Source organism: Rhinopithecus bieti, unplaced genomic scaffold (assembly GCF_001698545.2).
Source record: "Rhinopithecus bieti isolate Rb0 unplaced genomic scaffold, ASM169854v2 scaffold_50922, whole genome shotgun sequence".
NCBI lineage: Eukaryota > Metazoa > Chordata > Mammalia > Primates > Cercopithecidae > Rhinopithecus > Rhinopithecus bieti.
The window spans coordinates 676,623-696,727 of NW_016820247.1; the positions used below are offsets into that span (position 1 = coordinate 676,623).

At 42.4% G+C, this 20,105-nt stretch overlaps 1 protein-coding gene and 1 pseudogene across 1 annotated transcript in view; one reads left to right on the forward strand and one right to left on the reverse strand.

The window, feature by feature from the left end:
* SPMIP2 (sperm microtubule inner protein 2) overlaps positions 1-20,105 on the forward strand; it is a 131,989-nt gene that overhangs the window by 15,511 nt on the left and 96,373 nt on the right. The window lies entirely within an intron of this gene.
* Positions 15,026-15,746, reverse strand: LOC108520368 (proteasome activator complex subunit 2 pseudogene; annotated as a pseudogene).

The window sequence follows — 20,105 nt, forward strand, 5'->3', positions numbered from 1 at the left end:
TTTTTTTTTTGAGATGGAGTCACCTGTCACCAGGCTGGGGTGCTGTGGTGCTATCTCGGCTCACTGCAACCTCCAACTTTCTGGTTCAAGGGATTATCCTGCCTTAGCCTCCTGAGTAGCTGGGATTACAGGCAGATACCACCATGCCCAGCTAATTTTTTTATTTTTAATAGAGACGGGGTTTCACCATGTTGGCCAGGATGGTCTTGATCTCCTGACTTCGTGATCTGCCACTTTGGCCTCCCAAAGTGCTGTTTACAGGCGTGAGCCACCGTGCCTGGCTGACAAACGGTATTAACCATCACAGTCCTCCTGAAGGGGACTCTGAGCTAACCACAATCCGTGTCTAGGACATTGCAGAGCAAGATGTAATATGCATAAGAACCACTTATGGAGACACTTAAGAATGCAGAGCCTCAGGTCCTATACCCCAAATTGTTTTTTGGGGGCCTTGGAACCTGCATGTTAAAGAAGCACACCAGGAGACTGTGATGCAGGCAGTCCAGTGACACATGTGGGAGACACGGTAGACCCAGAGCGGTAGGAGCTGTGTATGTTCTACACCTTGAAGCTCACATGTGCTCCAATTCCACTGCTCTTTATGATCTAATTTTAGTAGGAAGATCAGAAGATGGGAACATCCTTTTAATTTTAATTATTATTTAACTTAATTTAATTATTGAAATTAGCATGTATAATACCATTTTGTGAATGATTATATAAAAATGGAATATGTTTTCTGCCCAGTGAATGACGGCACTGGTGACAGGATAATTAGGAATCTAAGTAGTCAAAAGTTATGCAAACAAACCTGAAGTTAAGGGAAGGTTAGTGAATAAATGCTGGTAGCATTTGGGTTATATAAATTCTGTGTTCATTGCAAGGAAATAATACCTCCCACATCTCTTTCTTTTAGGGATTTCCAGACTCTTTCAAAGTTCCATTTACAAGCTAAGTAGCTATCACCACCCTCTTTTATAAAACGGAAACAGAGCAAAGTAGGCATGCTCATCATGTGGGCTGAATAAAGGAGTTTAAAAAATAAAATGATCTGTGATTCCAGATCATACCAAGGAAGTGACATGGTAGATTTCATTTATTTCCTTTTCTGAGGATTCCATAGTCACTTAGAATGCAAGAACCACTGAACCAAACTCACCTTCCTCATCGCCACCCCTCACCAGGGTATGTGTAACCTTAGAGATAGGGAAATGTCCTGAGGAATGCCAGCTCCTTTTGTCTGCATGGATACAAAACAATCCGTTCCAGATCTTGCGGATTTCTTTCTTTTCTCGAACTGAGTCTCTTAGACTCCCTTGTAAGTGAGCTAAAAATAAATAATATCATTGACCCAGGCATAAAACTACTCAGAAGATAGAGATGGAAATCAGGATTTGCAGTAAATCCCATAACACTGTGTTGATTCTACTTCTGCTTCTGAAGGAAGGAAGGTGCTGTGAAATAATTGTCTACATGTATAGATTGTTTGTGTGAAGACCATCAAGTATAAAGTTATTTATGTTATTCTATATATTGGTCAAGAATCCCATTAATCATGGTTAAATAAGCAATTTCCCTGCTGCTGCTCACCCAGGAGCACTCAGAGGCACGAGCACCAGCATGGAGAAGCTGCTTATTCACAAATCAGTGCGGGACACTGAAAGCCTCTGCCTCTGTGATTTTGTGATGAGGGCTCACAGTTGTCCTAGTCCACAGCATCTGAATGTGAATGACTTTCTCCGATTGACCGTTAAGGCTGCCTCTTATTGTACCTGTGTTTGAATAGCTTTGGAGGATGACTCTAGAAAATTGTGAGATTTATTCATAACATCTAGCTTTTAATTATGTCAGATTATCTCCAAATTTGGATGGGAGTTTATCCAGTCATTTCTGTGTGATGAAGTGACAGAACCACAGACAGAAGCTAGACGTGTAAACCATTGCGGCACCACTGTGGACTCCCTAAGAGAACAGCAGAGGCCAGAGGCGGTGGCTCACGCCTGTAATCCTGGCACTTGGGAGGCCGAGGCGGGTGGATCACGAAGTCAGGAGATCGAGGCCATCCTGGCTAACATGGTGAAACCTTGTCTCTACTAAAAATACAAAAAATTAGCCAGGCGTGGTGGTGGGCACCTGTAGTCCCAGCTACTCGGGAGGCTGAGGCAGGAGAATGGCGTGAACCCTGGAGGCAGAGCTTCCAGTGAGCTGAGATCGCGCCACCGCACTCCTGCCTGGGCGACAGAACGAGACTCCGTCTCAACAACAACAACAAAAAACGGCACAGTGCCTTAGCTTAAATGTTTGGAAGTTGAGGCATACATTTGGGGCTGCGACTGTAGCCTTAAGAAAATTATGTATTGTATGAAAAGTAAGGACCACCTGTTAAAGCAGAGTTCAGACTTCCTAGAAGGTGGCATAGGGTAGCCTCGCAGATAACCAGAAAGGAAAAGACTTCCTCACCTCTAACCAGCCCAGGGGCAGAAGGTCCAAGGGCAGGGATACTTCAGTGTGGGGCGCTCACTTTGTCACATCTCCGCTGGACACAACTGAGTATATAAAATTTTGAGCAAGTGACTCTAACATAAGGCAGCTTCAAGACAGCTTCTACCATAACTGTCATCCTTGTAGTCTGTTCATTAAAAGGGATGACAAATATTTTGATCCTCTGCTATCTCCTACCCTCACCAAATGACTGATATACCCTTAACCTCTGTTCTACTCCCCACCCCACCTCCTGCCCATCTCTCCATAGCTTCTTTCTCTTCTACAATTGCACAGAGATGGAAGAAGAATGAAAAGGGAAAAGCTGCACATAGAAAATCATAAACCTTAGTCTCTAGTTACATTATTAAAAATTGCTACCAAAGGACATTTAGGGATTTTTTTTTTTTTAAAGATGGAGTCTGGCTCTGTTGCCCAGGCTGGAGTGCAGTGGCACAGTCTTGGCTCACTGCAACCTCCGACTCCCAGGTTCAAGCAATTCTCCTGCCTCAGTCTCCTGAGTAGCTGGGGTTACAGGCATGCACCACCATGCCAGTTAAGTTTTGTAGTTTTAGTAGAGGCGGGGTTTCACCATATTGGCCAGGCTGGTCTCGAACTCCTGACCTCAAGTGATCCACCCACCTCGTCCTCCCAAAGTACTGGAATTACAAGTGTGAGCCACCATGCCTGGCCCATTTAGGGAATCTTGATGAAAGCTTGTCTGATTTTTTAGAGAAAAATCAACTCTAATTTTTTGTCCCCCAGAACTGATTTACTGTCCCCGCTCTCTCCAATCAGCAAACCCAGCAGGCCAGATGGCTGGCATCCCTCTTGTTGTGCATTTCCTTTGCCTTTTCTTCTGGTTTTAATTTCTCCTGTTGTCCAGGTCAGCAAAACCTTGTTCCTGCCACAGCCACACTCTGGCATAGGTTGACCAATTGTCCCAGTGTATTCAGGGTGAAGGGATTCCCAGTACACTGAACTTTCAGTGCTAAAACTGGGTTGAGCTGGTCTCCTGAATTCTATCCCTGGCCGGGCAGCCTCTTCAGTGCCATGACATCCACTTCCAAGTGCAGAGAGAATTCAGATAAGCACCAAACAGAAGGGGAGGCACTCGTGATGTCAGGGTACTAGGCAAAGTTCCCGCATCTATAGGTCGTTACTGACTTCCTCCCTTGCAATCAGAGAAAGACGAAAAGATGCAGAGGCCATTCCACAGATATCACCAAGTAGATACCCACCTCCACTCTGAGGAAATCTTGTGCAGTTACGGCAGGTGACATTCACTGGTGTATTTATCCAGCTATGGTTTGCTATTCTTTTTTTTTTCTTTTCTTTTTTTTTTTTTTTGAGACAGAGTCTTGCTCTGTTGCCCAGGCTGTAGTGCAGTGGCGCAATCTCGGCTCTCCGCCTTCCGGGTTCATGTCATTCTCCCGTCTCAGTCTCCTGAGTAGCTGGGACTACAGGTGCCCACCACCACGCCCGGCTAATTTTTTGTATTTTTAGTAGAGACAGGGTTTCACCGTATTAGCCAGGATCGTCTCGATCTCCTGACCTCATGATCCGCTTGCCTCAGCCTCCCAAAGTGCTGGGATTACAGGCGTGAGCCACCGCGCCCGGCCTGGTTTGCTATTCTTCTTGACTAAAGATGACTTTTATCAAGACCACCTGTTGACTTCATTATATACCCAAGGAGAAGACTGTGAATTTATCACAAATTTATTCCAGTAACTCAGGGATGGCTTCAAATTTTGCCAGGGGGACAAGACCAGCATTCTGAACCATCATACTTGCCTAGAGACAAAAAATTTAATACAATCTCCTTTCACTTTTTATAGTTTGGACATTTTTTTGCCGTGTTCAATGATAAGCTGTCCCGGTATTTGTCCAGTTTCTATCATTAATCAGTACATATTGCCTCACACTAAAGTCAAAGAAATTATGTAAAGTGTAAACTAGAAAACAACATAGTGCCTTAGCTGGACTGAGCTTGCCGCAGCCTGTGGCAGGTTCGTACCGTGTCAGCTGAGCCCACTGGACTGCATGTCCTAGATCCCCTTCCCGACATAGTTTTGGGTTTGTCTGGGCCACAAGAGACATTTTGTGGGAAATTTGGAAAGCAGAAGTGAAGCAGCAGAAGTGAAGCAGCAGACGTATCATTTCAACACAACAGCTCAAATGGTAGGTGCAGGTCCCCAGGGTCTGCTGCAGCCACGTGGGCTGTTACTGATATGCTGCCTCCGCTGTGGTGGCGCAGCTGCCACATCCACAGTGACCTCCAGCTCTTTCCCTGCCTCCTCCTTCGGTGTCCCTGGCTTCTGGGCCAGGTGGTGTTTAACCCCATGTTGAAAGGCACCAGTTTCAGTGCAAACCACCCACTTCATCAGTGTTGGAGGCTTGGGGGCAATAAGAAACCTTCGTTGGGTTCCACTAATCCTCATGGGTTCCAGGTTGGTGGACAACTTTAAAGCCCATTGACTGTGTCTGGAGCATCCCAATGCACTCCTGAAGCAGACACAGTAGTCCTAGATTTGTGTGATGCATTCTGATTCTATCCACACCTTGCTTTGTCTTGCCTTGCTGTATATCTTGTAAGCTGCCCCGAGACTTCCTCTTTACCATTCTCAAACCCACATTGGCTTGACTCCTTGGCTCTGAGCTCTTGCTTGTTCCCCAGCATCTGAATCACTTTCCTGCACTGGTGTTGGTGGACTATCCACTTGGGTATATCACAGGCAGAAACTTTCTTGTGAAGCGGTCTATTTGGGCAACTCCAGCAGGGGAACCAGGACTTCTGGAACTCTCTTTTTGGCTCCAGCTTTAAAGGACAGGGAGATAGGACATGCAGGACACACCAAAACAGTGCAACACAGAGTACACTAAAAAGATTGTATTAGGTGGGGTGGGTGGAATCACTTGAGCCCAGGAGTTCAATGCCGTAGTGAGCTATGATTGCACCACTGCACTCCAGCTTGGGCAATGAAGTGAGACTCTGTTTCTTAAAAAAAAAAAATTGTTGGAGGAAGGAGTAAATGAATGAACTGATTTGCAGGGGCTTAAGAAGTTTGCAGTCTAAGGCCTTTGTGTGTGTGTGTGTTTTGTCTTACTGTTCATAGGCACTAACTAACATGTTTGATTGACTGTTCTATCCAGGGAGTCATTCCGGATAACTGTTTATCCTTAACCTGGGTCAATAATAATCTCAGCACATAAAGGCACTGCAGAAGGAACCTATCACTGTGTACTACTTTTGCTCACTTTTTCTTTGCTTGGAATAGGGTATGTTGACAGAAAGTAGAGGAGTTCTTTTTCCTTTCCTATCTAACATTTCTCTACTACTGCTTTCTGAATGATTTATACTATTTGTTCACTACCAAAGGACTGCTGAGGGCAACATGTAGAAGCAGATTTCAGAGAAACAGCTCCCACCTGCTCCCTCCAATCCATACTCCAATCACCTGGGCCCCTCCCGGCTCATCGCTCCCCACAGAGCTTTCCAGGGTGGTAGTTACTTATGTTCACTGTCCTTTGGAAGAGACAGAGATTTGCTTTCTAGCAGAAATGGAAGAGTAAAGGTGTTACAGATGCATTGTGGGAAGCAACGGGTGGGAATCACGCATCTGAAACGGAATGCATTTATCCCCCTTCTCTAGTGGCCCAGCTGTGGCTCACCTAGTGTCTCCCTGTCAGGGGCAGCCTGCTGTCAAAAAAGCGAAATTGAAAGCCCAGTTAGACTCCCACTTTAGCCTTTTTTAGCTGGCAAGCATGCTTGAAGTAGCTAGGCTGCAACCACAAGGGGTTACCAAAGAAAAGGTTGAAAAATAAAATAGAAAAGATGGCCATCTAGAAAGCCTCCCTAAGAGAGAAGGGAAAATAAATAAATAACCAACTTAATCCTCTTTTCTTTTGTTGACTAGAAAATTGGGAGCTAGAAAACAATCTGTAATTTTTAGATTGCTGGAATTTCTCCAATAATAATTAACATGAAAAAGTAACACCTGATGGAGCAAAAGTAGTGTTATGTTTTCATTTGTGAACAGTAGAATAGTAAGTGGGCTAAAGGGAGTTCAGCTAATTAGCCCATCGTTATAGCTTTAATTTCTTCATCTGTTATAAGGAGAAATCAGCTTTTGAAGTGGGTGGAAAACTATGAAGTTTTTAATATGGATCAATAAGATGTCATAATGGCCTGATTAACAGAGATTGGCAGTGATTTTGGAAATCTGCTTCACATTGCGTGTCTCTTACACAGAGAACAGGAAAATTTAACAGATTCCCATCCCCACATTTCACACGTATTTGATTATATACTTGTATTTTTTAAATTACGAATTCTAATTTTTAAAACTTGTGTATTGACGCCATCAGTCTCATTCCTGCTCAGGACCACATTTTCCATGACTACTACAGACTGACCACACCCTTCTCTGAATTTCTTTTTCAGTGAAAGGCAGCATCACCCAGCTTTGCTCTAGTTATTCAGTGCACAAGACTCTTTTCTTAGCTACATTATAAGCTTTCTGAGGACTGGGCCAAGCTTTCTCTCTTTCTGCCACCTCCTCATCCATCAACACAATATCACACATGTACTAAGCACTTACTATAAATTTTAAACAGCTATAATCATTAATCATTCTAAGTGCACAAAATTCTAGGTTTTTAATCTTTTGTCAGCATTTGAATGTGTATTATTCATATTTATACTTTATCTTAGCCAAAAGGCCGAGAAGTGATATTATTCATATTTATATACAAATTACAAAGCGAACCATTGTAAAAGGCTAAATTTCTTTGTTCCAACTCTCTTTTGTGTAATAGAATAGACTATTTCTCTTTCCTTGATCTAGCAAATCTTGAAACTTTTATATGACATCTGCAAAGGCATTAGGACAGACGCTCAGAAAGTTGGCACCAACTCGTCTTGTTTTTGCTTTTCAAAAGGGATGAAGTGATATTGAATTAAATTTTATTTCTAAATGCTTTGCTGCACCTGAAAATAATTCTTTCCAAATGAAAGCTTATTATCTGTATTTTAAAAACTGAACTATTCCTACAATAATGTAATGCTATCCTAAAATATGATGCTTACAGATCTGCACATGACTGGTTTGCATGAGGCACTGGATTTTTCCTTTCCTTCAGTAAAGGAATTGTTTTCATAACACGCAAATACACACATATATTCACTTATTCACAAATATTTACTGTGTGTTAGGACGCAGGCATTCCTTGCATTTGTATATTAGCCAAGGAAGGGAAAGAGACAGAGGCAAAAGAAATCTGGGAGTTTCCAATTCTGCTAGTTTATCGTCAGTTAACATCTGACGATATTGTTAAATTATTTACAGTCTCGCAGGACTTAGGAAACCCCAAAACTGATTTTCCTGCAATTCAGTAAAAATGTAATTTTATTACCATCACTGTAATTATAACACATGGAAAAAATTAAGTTGCAATGCATAATGAAAATTTAAGAGTTATGGAAAGGTAGATGTAAATCAAGCTTGTCCAACCAGTGGCCCACGGGCTGCATGCAGCCCAGAACAGCTTTGAATGAGACCCAACACAAATTTGTAAGCTTTTTTAAAACATGAATTATTATTATTATTTTTAGCTCATCAGCTATGGTTAGTGTTAGTGTATTTTACGTGTGGCCTGAGACAATTCTTCTTCCAATGAACCCAGGGAAGCCAAAAGCTTGGAACCCCTGACATAAATGATGAAATACCCATGTGACACATTGGAAAAGCTAATATAGAGAAAAAGCATGAAATGCAGAGTTTTAGGCTAGTGACTGAGAGACTGACAGCACATCATGGCAGCACGGTAAGTGTATGTGTTTAAATTTTCAGGAGGAATACATCCACCTACAGTGAGTGCCATTTGGGGCTGCAATTTTTTCTGAGACAGAGTCTCGCCCTGTCGCCCAGCCTGGAGTGCAGTGGTGCGATCTCAGCTCACTACAACCACTGCCTCCTGGGTTCAAGCGATTCTCCTGCCTCAGCCTCCCGAGTAGCTGGGACTACAGGCGCCAGCCACCATGCCCAGCTAATTTTTGTATTTTTAGTAGAGATGGAGTTCACCATGTTGGCCAGGCTGGTCTCCATTTCCTGACCTTATGATCCACCCACTTTGGCCTCCCAAAGTGCTGTGATTACAGGCGTGAGACACCACACCTGGCCCTGGGCTGCATATTAAAACACGAGTGGTTTAATGTCAGAGTGCCTTTCTCGTTCTTTTCTATTATAAACATAACAGAATTTACCTTTTAACTATTCTAAAGTGGACAATCCTGTGGCATTAAGTATATTCACATTGCTTGCAACAATCACCTCTTCCATCTCCAGAATGTTTTCATGCTGTAAAACTGAACCTCTGTACCTATAAACACTCACTCTCCATTCTCCCCTTCCCCTAGCTTCTGGCAACTACTACTTTACTCTCTGTCCCGATAAACTTACTCAGAACCTCATTAAGTGAAATCATGCAGTATTTGTCTTTTTGGGACTGGCTTATTGGACTTAGTAATATGTCCTCAAGCTTCATTTGTATCACAGCATGTGTCTCAATTTCCTTCCTTTTTAAGACTAAATAATATTGCATTGTATGTTGTTATGATCTGAATTTTTATCCCCACCCCCCCAATTCATATGTTGAAGCCCCAACCCCTCAGTGTGACTATAGTTGGAGGCCAGCCCTTTCGAAGGTAACTGAGGTTAAATGAGGTACTAAAATAATCTCATAAAACTGGTATCCTTATAAGAAGAGGAAGGGGCATCAGGCCTTCCTCTCTGCCTTCACCCGCGCAGAGGAAAAGCCATTTGAGGACGTGACAGGAAGGTGGGCTCCTACCAGCCAGGAAGAGGGGCTCACCAGTCACCAACCCTAACAGCGCCTTGATTTTAGATTTCAGGCTCCAGAACTGTGAGAAGATAAATTTCTGTTGTTTAAGCCACCCAGTCTGCGGTATTTTCTTATGGCAGCCCTAGGGAAATCATACGTATACACCACACTTGAGTTGCCTCTGAACCTCTTGGCTATTGTGAGTAATGCTGCTATGAACACGCATGAACAAATACTTGAGTCCCTGCTTTCACTTCTTTTGGATACATACCCAGAACTGGGATGGCTGGATCTCATGGTATTTCTCTAAGTTTTTGAGGAATCATCACACCTTTTCCTGCAGCAGCTGCACCATTTTACATTTTCACCAGCAACACACAGCATTCCTATTTCACTGTATTTCTCATTTTTAAAACATTTCAATATACTCTGGTTACTGTGAAGCACCTGTGGCCACTGGGGAATGATTGTAGACGTGGGACTGTTGCCAACATATTCGAACCTGTAAAGTTAATTTGCTTTCCTGTAAGCAGTGATGCAACAAATACACAACACTGCTTTTGAAGTGGAAATCTAAATAAGCAGGATCCTCAGTGCCATTCTGTATCAGCATAACTTAATGAAAAATTGGCCAGGCGCAGTGGCTCATGCCTGTAATCCCTGCAATTTGGAGGCCAAAGTGGGAGGATCACTTGAACCCGGGAGTTCGAGACCAGCCTGAGTAACATGGTGAAACTTCGTCTTTACAAAAATCAAAAAAAATTTAGCTGGGCATGGTGTTGAGCACCTGTAGTCCCAGCTACTCGGGAGGCTGAGGTGGGAGGATCATTTGAGCCCACGAGATCAAGGCTGCAGTGAGCCGTGATGGTACCACTGCACTCCAGCATGGATGACAGAATAGATCCTCTCAAAAAAAAAAAAATTTTTTTTTCAACATCCTGTGGTGCTAGGTTAGCTAAGGTTATTCATGTTAAAAATGCTGCCACTATTTCCCTAGCAGTGTTCTCACTATGTCTATTGAAAACACATTTTCTGATCTTTCCTCTCTGGGTGCTGTGAAGATATCAGATCAGATATCATCTCAGCCCACATCCCCTGAATTGAATTGTGTTTTTTTCGATCATGATGTTATTTGTTTTCAACTCCACATTTCACGTAGTCATATAGCTCATAAATTAAGTTTAGGAATATATTTCTTCCCATAACCCATGATCTCTAAGTGCCAACACTCTGCTAAGTAAGATTATCTTACAATTTTGTTTTAATAGAAGTAGGGTCTCACTATGTTGCCCTGGTTGGTCTTGAACTCCTGGGCTCAAGTGATCCTCCTACCTCAGCCTTCCAAGTCCTGGAACTACTGTTCTTGGCTTTAAAGTTTTTCTTTATAATTATTTTCAATTTTTATAGCTTTAAGAAGCCATTTGAGGAATTTTTTTTTTTTTTTTTTTTTTTTTTTTGAGACAAAGTCTTGCTCTGTCGCCCAGGCTGGAGAGCAATGGTGTGATCTTAGCTCACTGCAACCTCTGCCTTCTGGGTTCAACTGATTCTCCTGCCTCAGCCTCCTGAGTAGCTGGGATTACAGATGCGCACCACCACACCCGGCTAATTTTTGTAGTTTTTTAGTAGAGACGGGGTTTTACCATGTTAGCCAGGCTGGTCGCGGACTCCTTACCTCAGGTAATCCACCTTCCTCGGCCTCCCAAAGTGCTGGGATTACAGGCGTGAACCACCGCGCCCGGCCGGAATGATTTTTTTTTTTTTTTTTTTTTTTTTTGAGACAGAGTTTCACTCTTGTTGCCGGGGCTGGAGTGCAATGGCGCAATCTCGGCTCAACACAACCTCCACCTCTCAGGTTCAAGCGATTGGCTCCTGCCTCATCCTCCCGAGTAGCTGGGATTACAGACATGTGTGCGCCACCATGCCCGGCTAATTTTTTTATTTTTAGTAGAGACAGGGTTTCTCCATGTTAGTCAGGCTCATTTTGAACTCCCAACCTCAAGTGATCCACCCCGCCTCGGCCTCCCAAAGTGCTGGGATTACAGGCGTGAGCTACCGCACCCGGCCAGAATAATTTTTATAAGCATTAATTAACTCAAAGAAAATTACAAAACCCTAAATTTTGTAATAGCGATTTTCAGTACGGCATCACCACTCTAAATACTTCGGTTAATCCAAGATCATGATAAAAGCTTTTAATTACTCTATACTATTCTTTACCTCCTTCTACACACATCAAAGAATGGGGATTTATATTTCAAATATTTAATACCCGTTAGGCATTCTAAATGATCCCTAAGAATTACTTACAATGATTACATTTTCATTTTTCAGGCTACTTCAGATGAAAGACAGATTGAAGTAAAATTGGCAAGTGAAAGTCAATATTTAACTGGTACTTCACTTGGACATTTTATTCTAATTTCAAGCTTTGAGGTAAATAATTGAGTGAGAGAGGGGAACAGGAATTGGCTCTGTTTTGTTCAACAGTTTCCTCAGTATTTTATACAAAGAGGGAAGTCATGTCGTTACGTTTGCTGAACATATAAACCTAGGAAAAAGAGAGAGTAAAATTCGATGACAATTTGGACTGTAAAAGATGTTACTATTTTAGAATTGGGGCTGAAACTCACAAAGTTATAATTTAATAGGACTAAATATGAAGCTTGCACTTAGAGTTTAACAATCAACAGTCCAAGTAGAGGATAGGTAAGACATTATGCAACAGGTTGGTGTGGAGCATGGAGCTGACTGCAGACTGGAGATGTGCCCAGAGGTTAGCTCAGTTGCCAACAAAGCTGATACAATAACAGGCTGCGTTAACAGAGAGCTGTGTTCCAGAAACAAACGCTGCCCCGATCGGGTCACATGGTAGCATTATTTTTGGTTATGCATGCCACATTTTAACCAGATGTTAATAAATTGAAGAGCATCAAGAGGCAGGGTGGTGCAGAGCCTGGGAATGTTGTTACATGAATGCCTGAAAGAAGTGGGGAAGCCTAATTTGCAAAAGAGCCTAGAGTGAGCCTTTCCTGGGATCTGATGGGCTATTTAAATGAGACGGGGATTCTTTACCAGAATTCAGAATTCAGACTACTGTGTGACTGTTACAGGAAGGCAGATTTTAGTTCAATGTATGGAAGAATAATTAGACCTGTCCAAAAATAGAATGTGCTTTTGTTACTGGAAATATTTTGTCAGTGGATGAACATGTGCTGTGAAGGGGAGCCCCACACAGAATGCAAAGTCATACCTGCTGACTTCTGAAGGCTGCACCAATCCAAAGCTCCCTTAGAACATACTGGAAACCATGTATCTCTGCCAATACTGTGTATAGTATAACTGAATTTAGGGCTGTATTTATGTGATTTTCAACCAACCAACCAACCATACAAAGTAGATTAACAACATGCCCGCTAATATATCAGGGCACATATTTATTTCAGCATAGGGATTTTGCCCATGGTCTCTGCTGCAGAAGCAACCAGAAATCACAAGCAGTGGTTTTGTTTTGTTTTATTTATTTATTTATTTATTTATTTATTTATTTACTGTGACAAAGTCTCCTTTGTCATCCAGGCTGGAGCACAATGGCGCCATCACAACTCACTGCAGCTTTGACCTCCCAGACTCCTAGACTCAAGTGATCCACCCACCTCAGCCTCCCAAGTGGCTGGGACTACAGGTGTGCACCGCTGTGTCTGGTTAACTTTTGTAATTTTGCATTTTTTTTTTTTAACAGAGATGAGGTTTTGCCATGTTGTCCAGGCTAGTCTCAAACCCCTGGGCTTGAGGGATCTGCCCGCCATAGCCTCCCAAAGTGCTAGGATTGCAGGCATGAATCACTGAGCCAAGCCAGTAGAACTCTTAACTAATCCTTATTAGAGCCTCTCAATAGCAACTGAAACATGGGGACATTTGAAGATAAAATTACCTTTCTATGCAAAAGAGCAGCAGCTTGGTGTCCTTTGTTGATTCTAGGAATATATAAATTGCAATTTCAGAGTCCATAATTAGATGCTTTGAAGAATGAGAACACCAACATGGCTAGTCTTGGTACACTAATTAATAAATGTTAGAAGTTACTTGGCACTTCTTCCCCTTCAGAAACAACAGCAAGAGCATAGGGCAGGGGTCCTCAAACATTATGTGTCAAAATCACTTGGAGGGATTGTTAAGACAGATTGCTAAGCCTCATTTTCATGGTTTCTTTTTTAGGAGATAGGAGATGGGCCCTGAGATTTTGCATTTTTAGTAAGTTCCCCAATGATGCTTGTGCTGTTGGTCAGGGGATCACATTTGCAGAACCATTGGTATAATGAATGAATGAACACTGTATGAGAAGCCGTGCTATAATCATGCAAAGTATTTATGTGAGTGGTGTGTGGGAGGCTGTTTGTACCTTCTTGAGAGAACCAATTATTATCATCTCTTTCCAACTTTGTATTCAGTGACATCACACAATAGTTTGACATTGACCATGTTGGAAATGTTTATACCACAGAAACTGGTAAATGCTAAAACCATAGCTTTTTCTCTTAAGAGCCCAGTAAACCACTGCTATAGACTCAAAGCAGAATGAAAATATTGAATGATCGAACGCCTAATGCAGTGTTTCTCAAATTCACTTCATTCATGGTTTTACTGAATGCTTCTTGAGTCCTGGCTACATAACCACAGCAATATTTTTTCAATTATAATGTGTTAAAAAGGCTTAACAGGAATGGAATTCATGAAATAAATTGTATTCCTGGATTAAAGAAGACAATGCAATATTGTCTTATTTACTAATTATTTAAGAATAGTCAACAACTGATCCACTTTATAAATGTGTATTAAAATTATGACATGAAAATGAACATAGTGATCATTAAATATATGTACAACACTAGTTCATCATCATCTAACATTTACCAGCTGCTTCAAATGGGCACTGTCATAATTCTTTACATGGATTATCTCAATTTTTTTTTTCTTTTGAGACGGAGTCTCGTTCTGTTGCCCAGGCAGGAGTGCAGTGGCATGATCTTGGCTCACTGCAACCTCTGCCTCCCAGGTTCAAGCAATTCTCCTGCCTCAACCTCCTGAGTAGCTGGGATTATAGGCGTGTGCCACCACATCTGGCTAATTTTTGCATTTTTAGTAGAGATGGGGTTTCACCATGTGCTCATCTTGAACCCCTGACCTCAGGTGATCCACCCGCCCCGGCCTCCCAAAGTGCTGGGATTATAGGCATGAGCCACCGTGCCCGACCGAATTATCTCAATTCTTACAAAAGTCTGTGATGTAGATATGTTATCCCTCACCTTACAGATAAAAAACTGAGTCACAGTAACAGGTGTATGATACTGAGGTATCAATGTGTATATGAAAGAGGCTGGCATGTATCAGATGATCCCATAGGTAATGTCCTGGAAACCTCACATGTAGCATTTATTTTTTAAAAATTTGTACTGTATCTACTTATTTTAGAGGGAGTTCTCAGTATGTTGCCCAGGCAGGACTTGAGCTCCTAGGCTCAAGAAATCCTCACACCCCAGCCTCCCAAGTAGCTGGGACTACAGGCGCATGCCAATGTGCCAGGTGAAATATACCATTTCTTAAAGACACTTTACTGATAACTACATTGTTATTATGTAATTACCATATTCTTTTTTTTCCCCACACAACATATAGGTCATTTATTTTCCTTCTAGTCCTGGGTTCAGTGCATAGATGGCTTCTCTTCACCCTTTGGGTTGACAATTTTCTGCAGGTTGCCGCTGCTGATATGATAAACCTCTCAGCATACAAGGCCCTGAGGTCCAGCACCATGGCCCTGAGCTCCCCATAGGCTGCCTCATCTTGCTGGTGAACCGAGGCCCGGTAGTCCATTACATGAGTCTCCTTGGAGGCCTTGGCCACAGCATCCCGACGTTCTGAGAAGTACTTGGAAATGGTTGTCTGGAAAGCTTCCACTTTGGTCTTGATGGCATTCACCCTCTCCAGCACCTTTTCCTGGATTGCTACCCCCAAATCATTTCCATCTTCAATCTTGCAGATCAGATGCTGGATTCATGTGATCACCAGAATGCATTTCTCTTTGAGACTCCAGACTTCTGGTTTAACCAGGGCAAGCAGGAACAGGACCTTCTCATTCCTAGAGAGAAATCCACACTTAGGAACTTCTTTCATCTCCTGCTTATCTGTTTCCATCTCATCATCCTTGGGTGGAGGGCCTGGGATGGAATGTCCAGTGGGGCCCGGAGGGAAGTCAGGTCAGCCACATTGAGGGAGTACTCTTGCAAGAGCTGATTCAGGTATATGATTTTCTGTGGCAAGAATCTATAGAGGAATTCCTCAGCCTCCTGGAAAAGATTCTGCCTGAAGATCTCCACCTGTTTACAAGCCTCCCCTCTCAGGCGCACCCCACACGGCTTGGCCATATGCTGCTTCAATTGCTAGATCTCTGGCCTCCTTATTACCATATTCTTAAATATATTTTAAATACATTTTAGAAGAAAATACTGCTGGCATCAAAACTTTCACAGAACAATATTAGAACAACATTGGCATTCTAGGGAAAACAACGTTAGCCATTGGCTTAATGGCGTTAAACTGTAATAACTTTACCAATCCTCACCCTTCTCTTTTGAGCTTTGCCTCTCAAAGGGAGGAACTTCAGCCCTCATTTGTGGTGGGTGGACATTATCAATGCTTGCCACTTTGACTCCCCAATTTCTCGGCTTCCCTGAGGCTGTCCTACCTGTGTTTGACATGTTTTACATTTATGTATTATTAGTAAGTTATTGGCAATCTGTGATTGCTCTGACTTTAAAACCTCTGTTTTTAAGTTTCTTTTGTATCTCTTTGACACAACCAGGATGCATCCTGGGGATTTCTATCTGTCACCACTTAGTATCATCTTCAATTCAGCTTTTTCATGTTCAGTATTTTGTTCAAAGCTGTAATATGACCAAAAATGAGTCTTAGGTTGAATGAAAACCTTGGAAACTTGGATGTCAGCATGTACAACATATCCTGTAGGGAGTGTAATTTCACTTTAAAAGGGATCCAACTGTGAGCAATTAGCTATAGAAAGCTGGGGGGCAGGTTTCAGGGATGAGTAACAAGTCGAACTTTACATTGCATTGGCAGGGTGTGGTACATTTTCCCACAGGTTAAAGCCACTAGCTTTTCATCTTGCATAAACATGGTTGCTCAAATTGGTTTCACTTTGGACTTCTGAATGACCCTTCTATACTGCTTCTGTCTGACTCTTCAGCCAGTTATGTACACTAAAAACCTCTCCCTCTTTAACAAATATTGCAACAAGTTTTCCAAATCCTAATGAGCCACAGTTATAATTATCCACCAGCTTTTTTTTTGTTTTTTGTTTTTTTTGGTTTTTTGGTTTTTTTTTTTGAAACAGAGTCTCACTCTGTCGCCCAGGCTGGAGTGCGGTGGCCAGATCTCAGCTCACTGCAAGCTCCGCCTCCCGGGTTCACGCCATTCTCCTTTCTCAGCCTCCCAAGTAGCTCGGACTACAGGTGCCCGCCACCTCGCCCGGCTAGTTTTTTGTATTTTTTAGTAGAGACAGGGTTTCACCGGGTTAGCCAGGATGGTCTCGATCTCCTGACCTCGTGATCTGCCCGTCTCGGCTTCCCAAAGTGCTGGGATTACAGGCTTGAGCCACCGAGCCCGGCCCACCAGCTTTAATTACTGTAGAATTTCACAAGTTTCTAAACTTCAGACCAACACTGTTCAACAGAAACATAATTCGAACCACATACATAATTGAACATTTTCTAATAACCACATTAAAATATTAAAAGAGGGTCAGGTGCGGTGGCTCATGCCTGTAATCCCAGCCTTTGGGAGGCCAAGGCAGGCAGATCACTTGAAGTCAGAAGTTCAAGACCAGCCTGGCCATCATGGCAAAACCCTGTCTCTACTAAAAATACAAAAATTAGCTGGGCGTGGTGGTGCACGCCCGTAGTCCCAGCTACTCGGGAGGCTAAGGCAGGAGAATCACTCGAACCTGGGAAATGGAGGTTGCAGTGAGCCAAGACTGCGGCACTGCGCTCCAGCCTGGGCAACAGAGAGAAACTCCCTCTTAAAAAATTAAAACAGGTAAAAATAACTTTAATAATGTATTTTGTTTAATCCAATAAATCCAAATAGTTATCACTTTAATATGAAATCAATATTGAAAGTTATTAACAAAATGTTTTACATTCTTTCTTTTGTACTAAGTATGTCAAATCTTGTGTGTACTTTCGACTTATAGCATCTCAGTTTGGACTAGCCACAATAACACATGTGGCCAGTGGCTGCTCCATCGGAAAGTATAGTTGTAGACTTGTTAAAACACAGATTAATATTATCTTGGAACATCCATATATCCAACCACGCTAGTTGATGGGGTTTTTTTTGTTGTTGTTATTGTTTTGTTTTGTTTTGAGATGGAGTTTCGCTCTTGTTGCCCAGGCTGGAGTGCAATGGTGTGATCTTGGCTCACTGCAACCTCCGCCTCCCAGGTTTAAGCAATTATCCTGCCCCAGCCTCCCGAGTAGCTGGGATTATAGATGCCCACCACCACGCCTGGCTGATTTTTGTATTTTTAGTAGAGATGGGGTTTCACCATGTTGGCCAGTCTGGTTGAGACAGAGTCATGCTGTGTCACCCAGGATGGAGTGCAATGGCATGATCTCAGCTCTCTGCAACCTCTGCCTCCTGGGTTCAAGGGCTTCTCCTGCCTCAGCCTCTTGAGTAGCTGGGATTACAGGCTTGCACCACCATGCTTGGCTGATTTTTGTATTTTTAGTAGAGACAGGGTTTCACCATGTTGGTCAGGTTGATCTTGAACTCCTGACCTCCTGATCCACTTGCCTCAGCCTCCTAAAGTGCTAGGATTACAGGCGTGAGCCACTGTGCCCAGCTGATGGTCTTTTTTAAGCTAAGTTTCTGGAAGGAAGTATTAATTAAACAGCCTGGGCAACAAGAGCAAAACTCCATCTCAAAAAAACGAAACAAAACAAAACAAACAGAAAAACAAACCACTCTTGACCTGGTAGCTTTAATATCAGATCATATAATTAATAGGATGAATAATAATGAATTAATTATGGTAGAAAACAGCTTGAAACTTACTGTGTATAAATAAAAGTGAGTAAATTTATTGAAATTGTGACCCAGTGCAAAAATAGAACAACCATGTTAGGTGCCAGAATTCCCATTATTATTTATAATGAGGTAGAGTCTACCCAGGCTAGGAATCTAGGAATTCATAGAGTGGCTCTTGATTATTTTAACATTTAACAAAAAACTAATGAATACATCATGCCTGTAATCCCAGCACTTTGGGAGGTCAAGGCAGGCAGATTACCTGAGGTCAGGAGTTCGAGATAAGCCTGGCCACCATGGCAAAATCCCGTCTCTACTAGAAATACAAAAATTAGTAGGGCGTGGTGCCGTGGGCCCGTAATCACAGCTACTCGGGCTGAAGTGGGAGAATCGGTTGAACCTGGGAGGCGGAGGTTGCAGTGAGCCGAGACAAAAAAAAAAAGAAGAACACAGAATAGCTTCAGATAATCTCTAGTTCCTCTTCAAAATGGACTCAGCTTGGCCTGGGCAACATGGCAAAACCCTATCTCTACCAAAAATGCAACAAAAAATTAGCCAGGTGTGTTGGCACACACCTGTGGTCCCAGCTACTTGGGAGGCAGAGGTGGGAGGATCACTTGAGCCTGGGAGGTAGAGGTTGCAGTGAGCCAAGACTGCACCACTGTGCTCCAGCCTGGGTAACAGTAAGACCCTATCTCAAAAAATAAAACAAAACGACAACAAAAAAACCCAAAATGGACTCAGCTGGTGATGACTCAAAAGTCTGTGGATCAGTCTAAGTTCCTTTTCTGTGTCCAGCATTTTCTTATCTGGTATAGGTTAGAATGTTCTTGTCCCCATCAGCATTCACAGAGCCTTTATTTATTTCTTTTTTCACTAAATTTTCATTAAACTTTTTCACTAATTTTTTTTTCACTAAAATCTTTAAAAAAATTTTTTTTTTATTATTATACTTTAAGTTCCAGGGTACATGTGCACAACGTGCAGGTTTGTTACATGTGTATATATGTGCCATGCTGGTGTGCTCTACCCATTAACTCGTCATTTATATTAGGTATATCTCCTAATGCTATCCCTCCCCGCTCTCCCCACCCCACGACAGGCCCGGTGTGTGATGTTCCCCTTCCTGTGTCCAAGTGATCTCATTGTTCAATTCCCACCTATGAGTAAGAACATGCAGTGTTTGGTTTTCTGTTCTTGTGATAGTTTGCTGAGAATGATGGTTTCCAGCTGCATCCATGTCTCTACAAAGGACACAAACTCATCCTTTTTATGGTTGCATAGTATTCCATGGTGCATATGGGCCACATTTTCTTAATCCAGTCTGTCACTGTGGACATTTGGGTTGATTCCAAGTCTTTGCTATTGTGAATAGTGCTGCAATAAACATACGTGTGCATGTGTCTTTATAGCAGCATGATTTATAATCCTTTGGGTATACACCCAGTAGTGGGATGGCTGGGTCAAATGGTATCTCTAGTTCTAGATCCTTGAGGAATCACCACACTGTTTTCCACAATGGTTGAACTAGTTTTACAGTCCCACCAACAGTGTAAAAGTATTTCTATTTCTCCACATCCTCTCCAGCATCTGTTGTTTCCTGATTTTTTAATGATTGCCATTCTAACTGGTGTGAGATGGTATCTCATTGTGGTTTTGATTTGCATTTCTCTGATGGC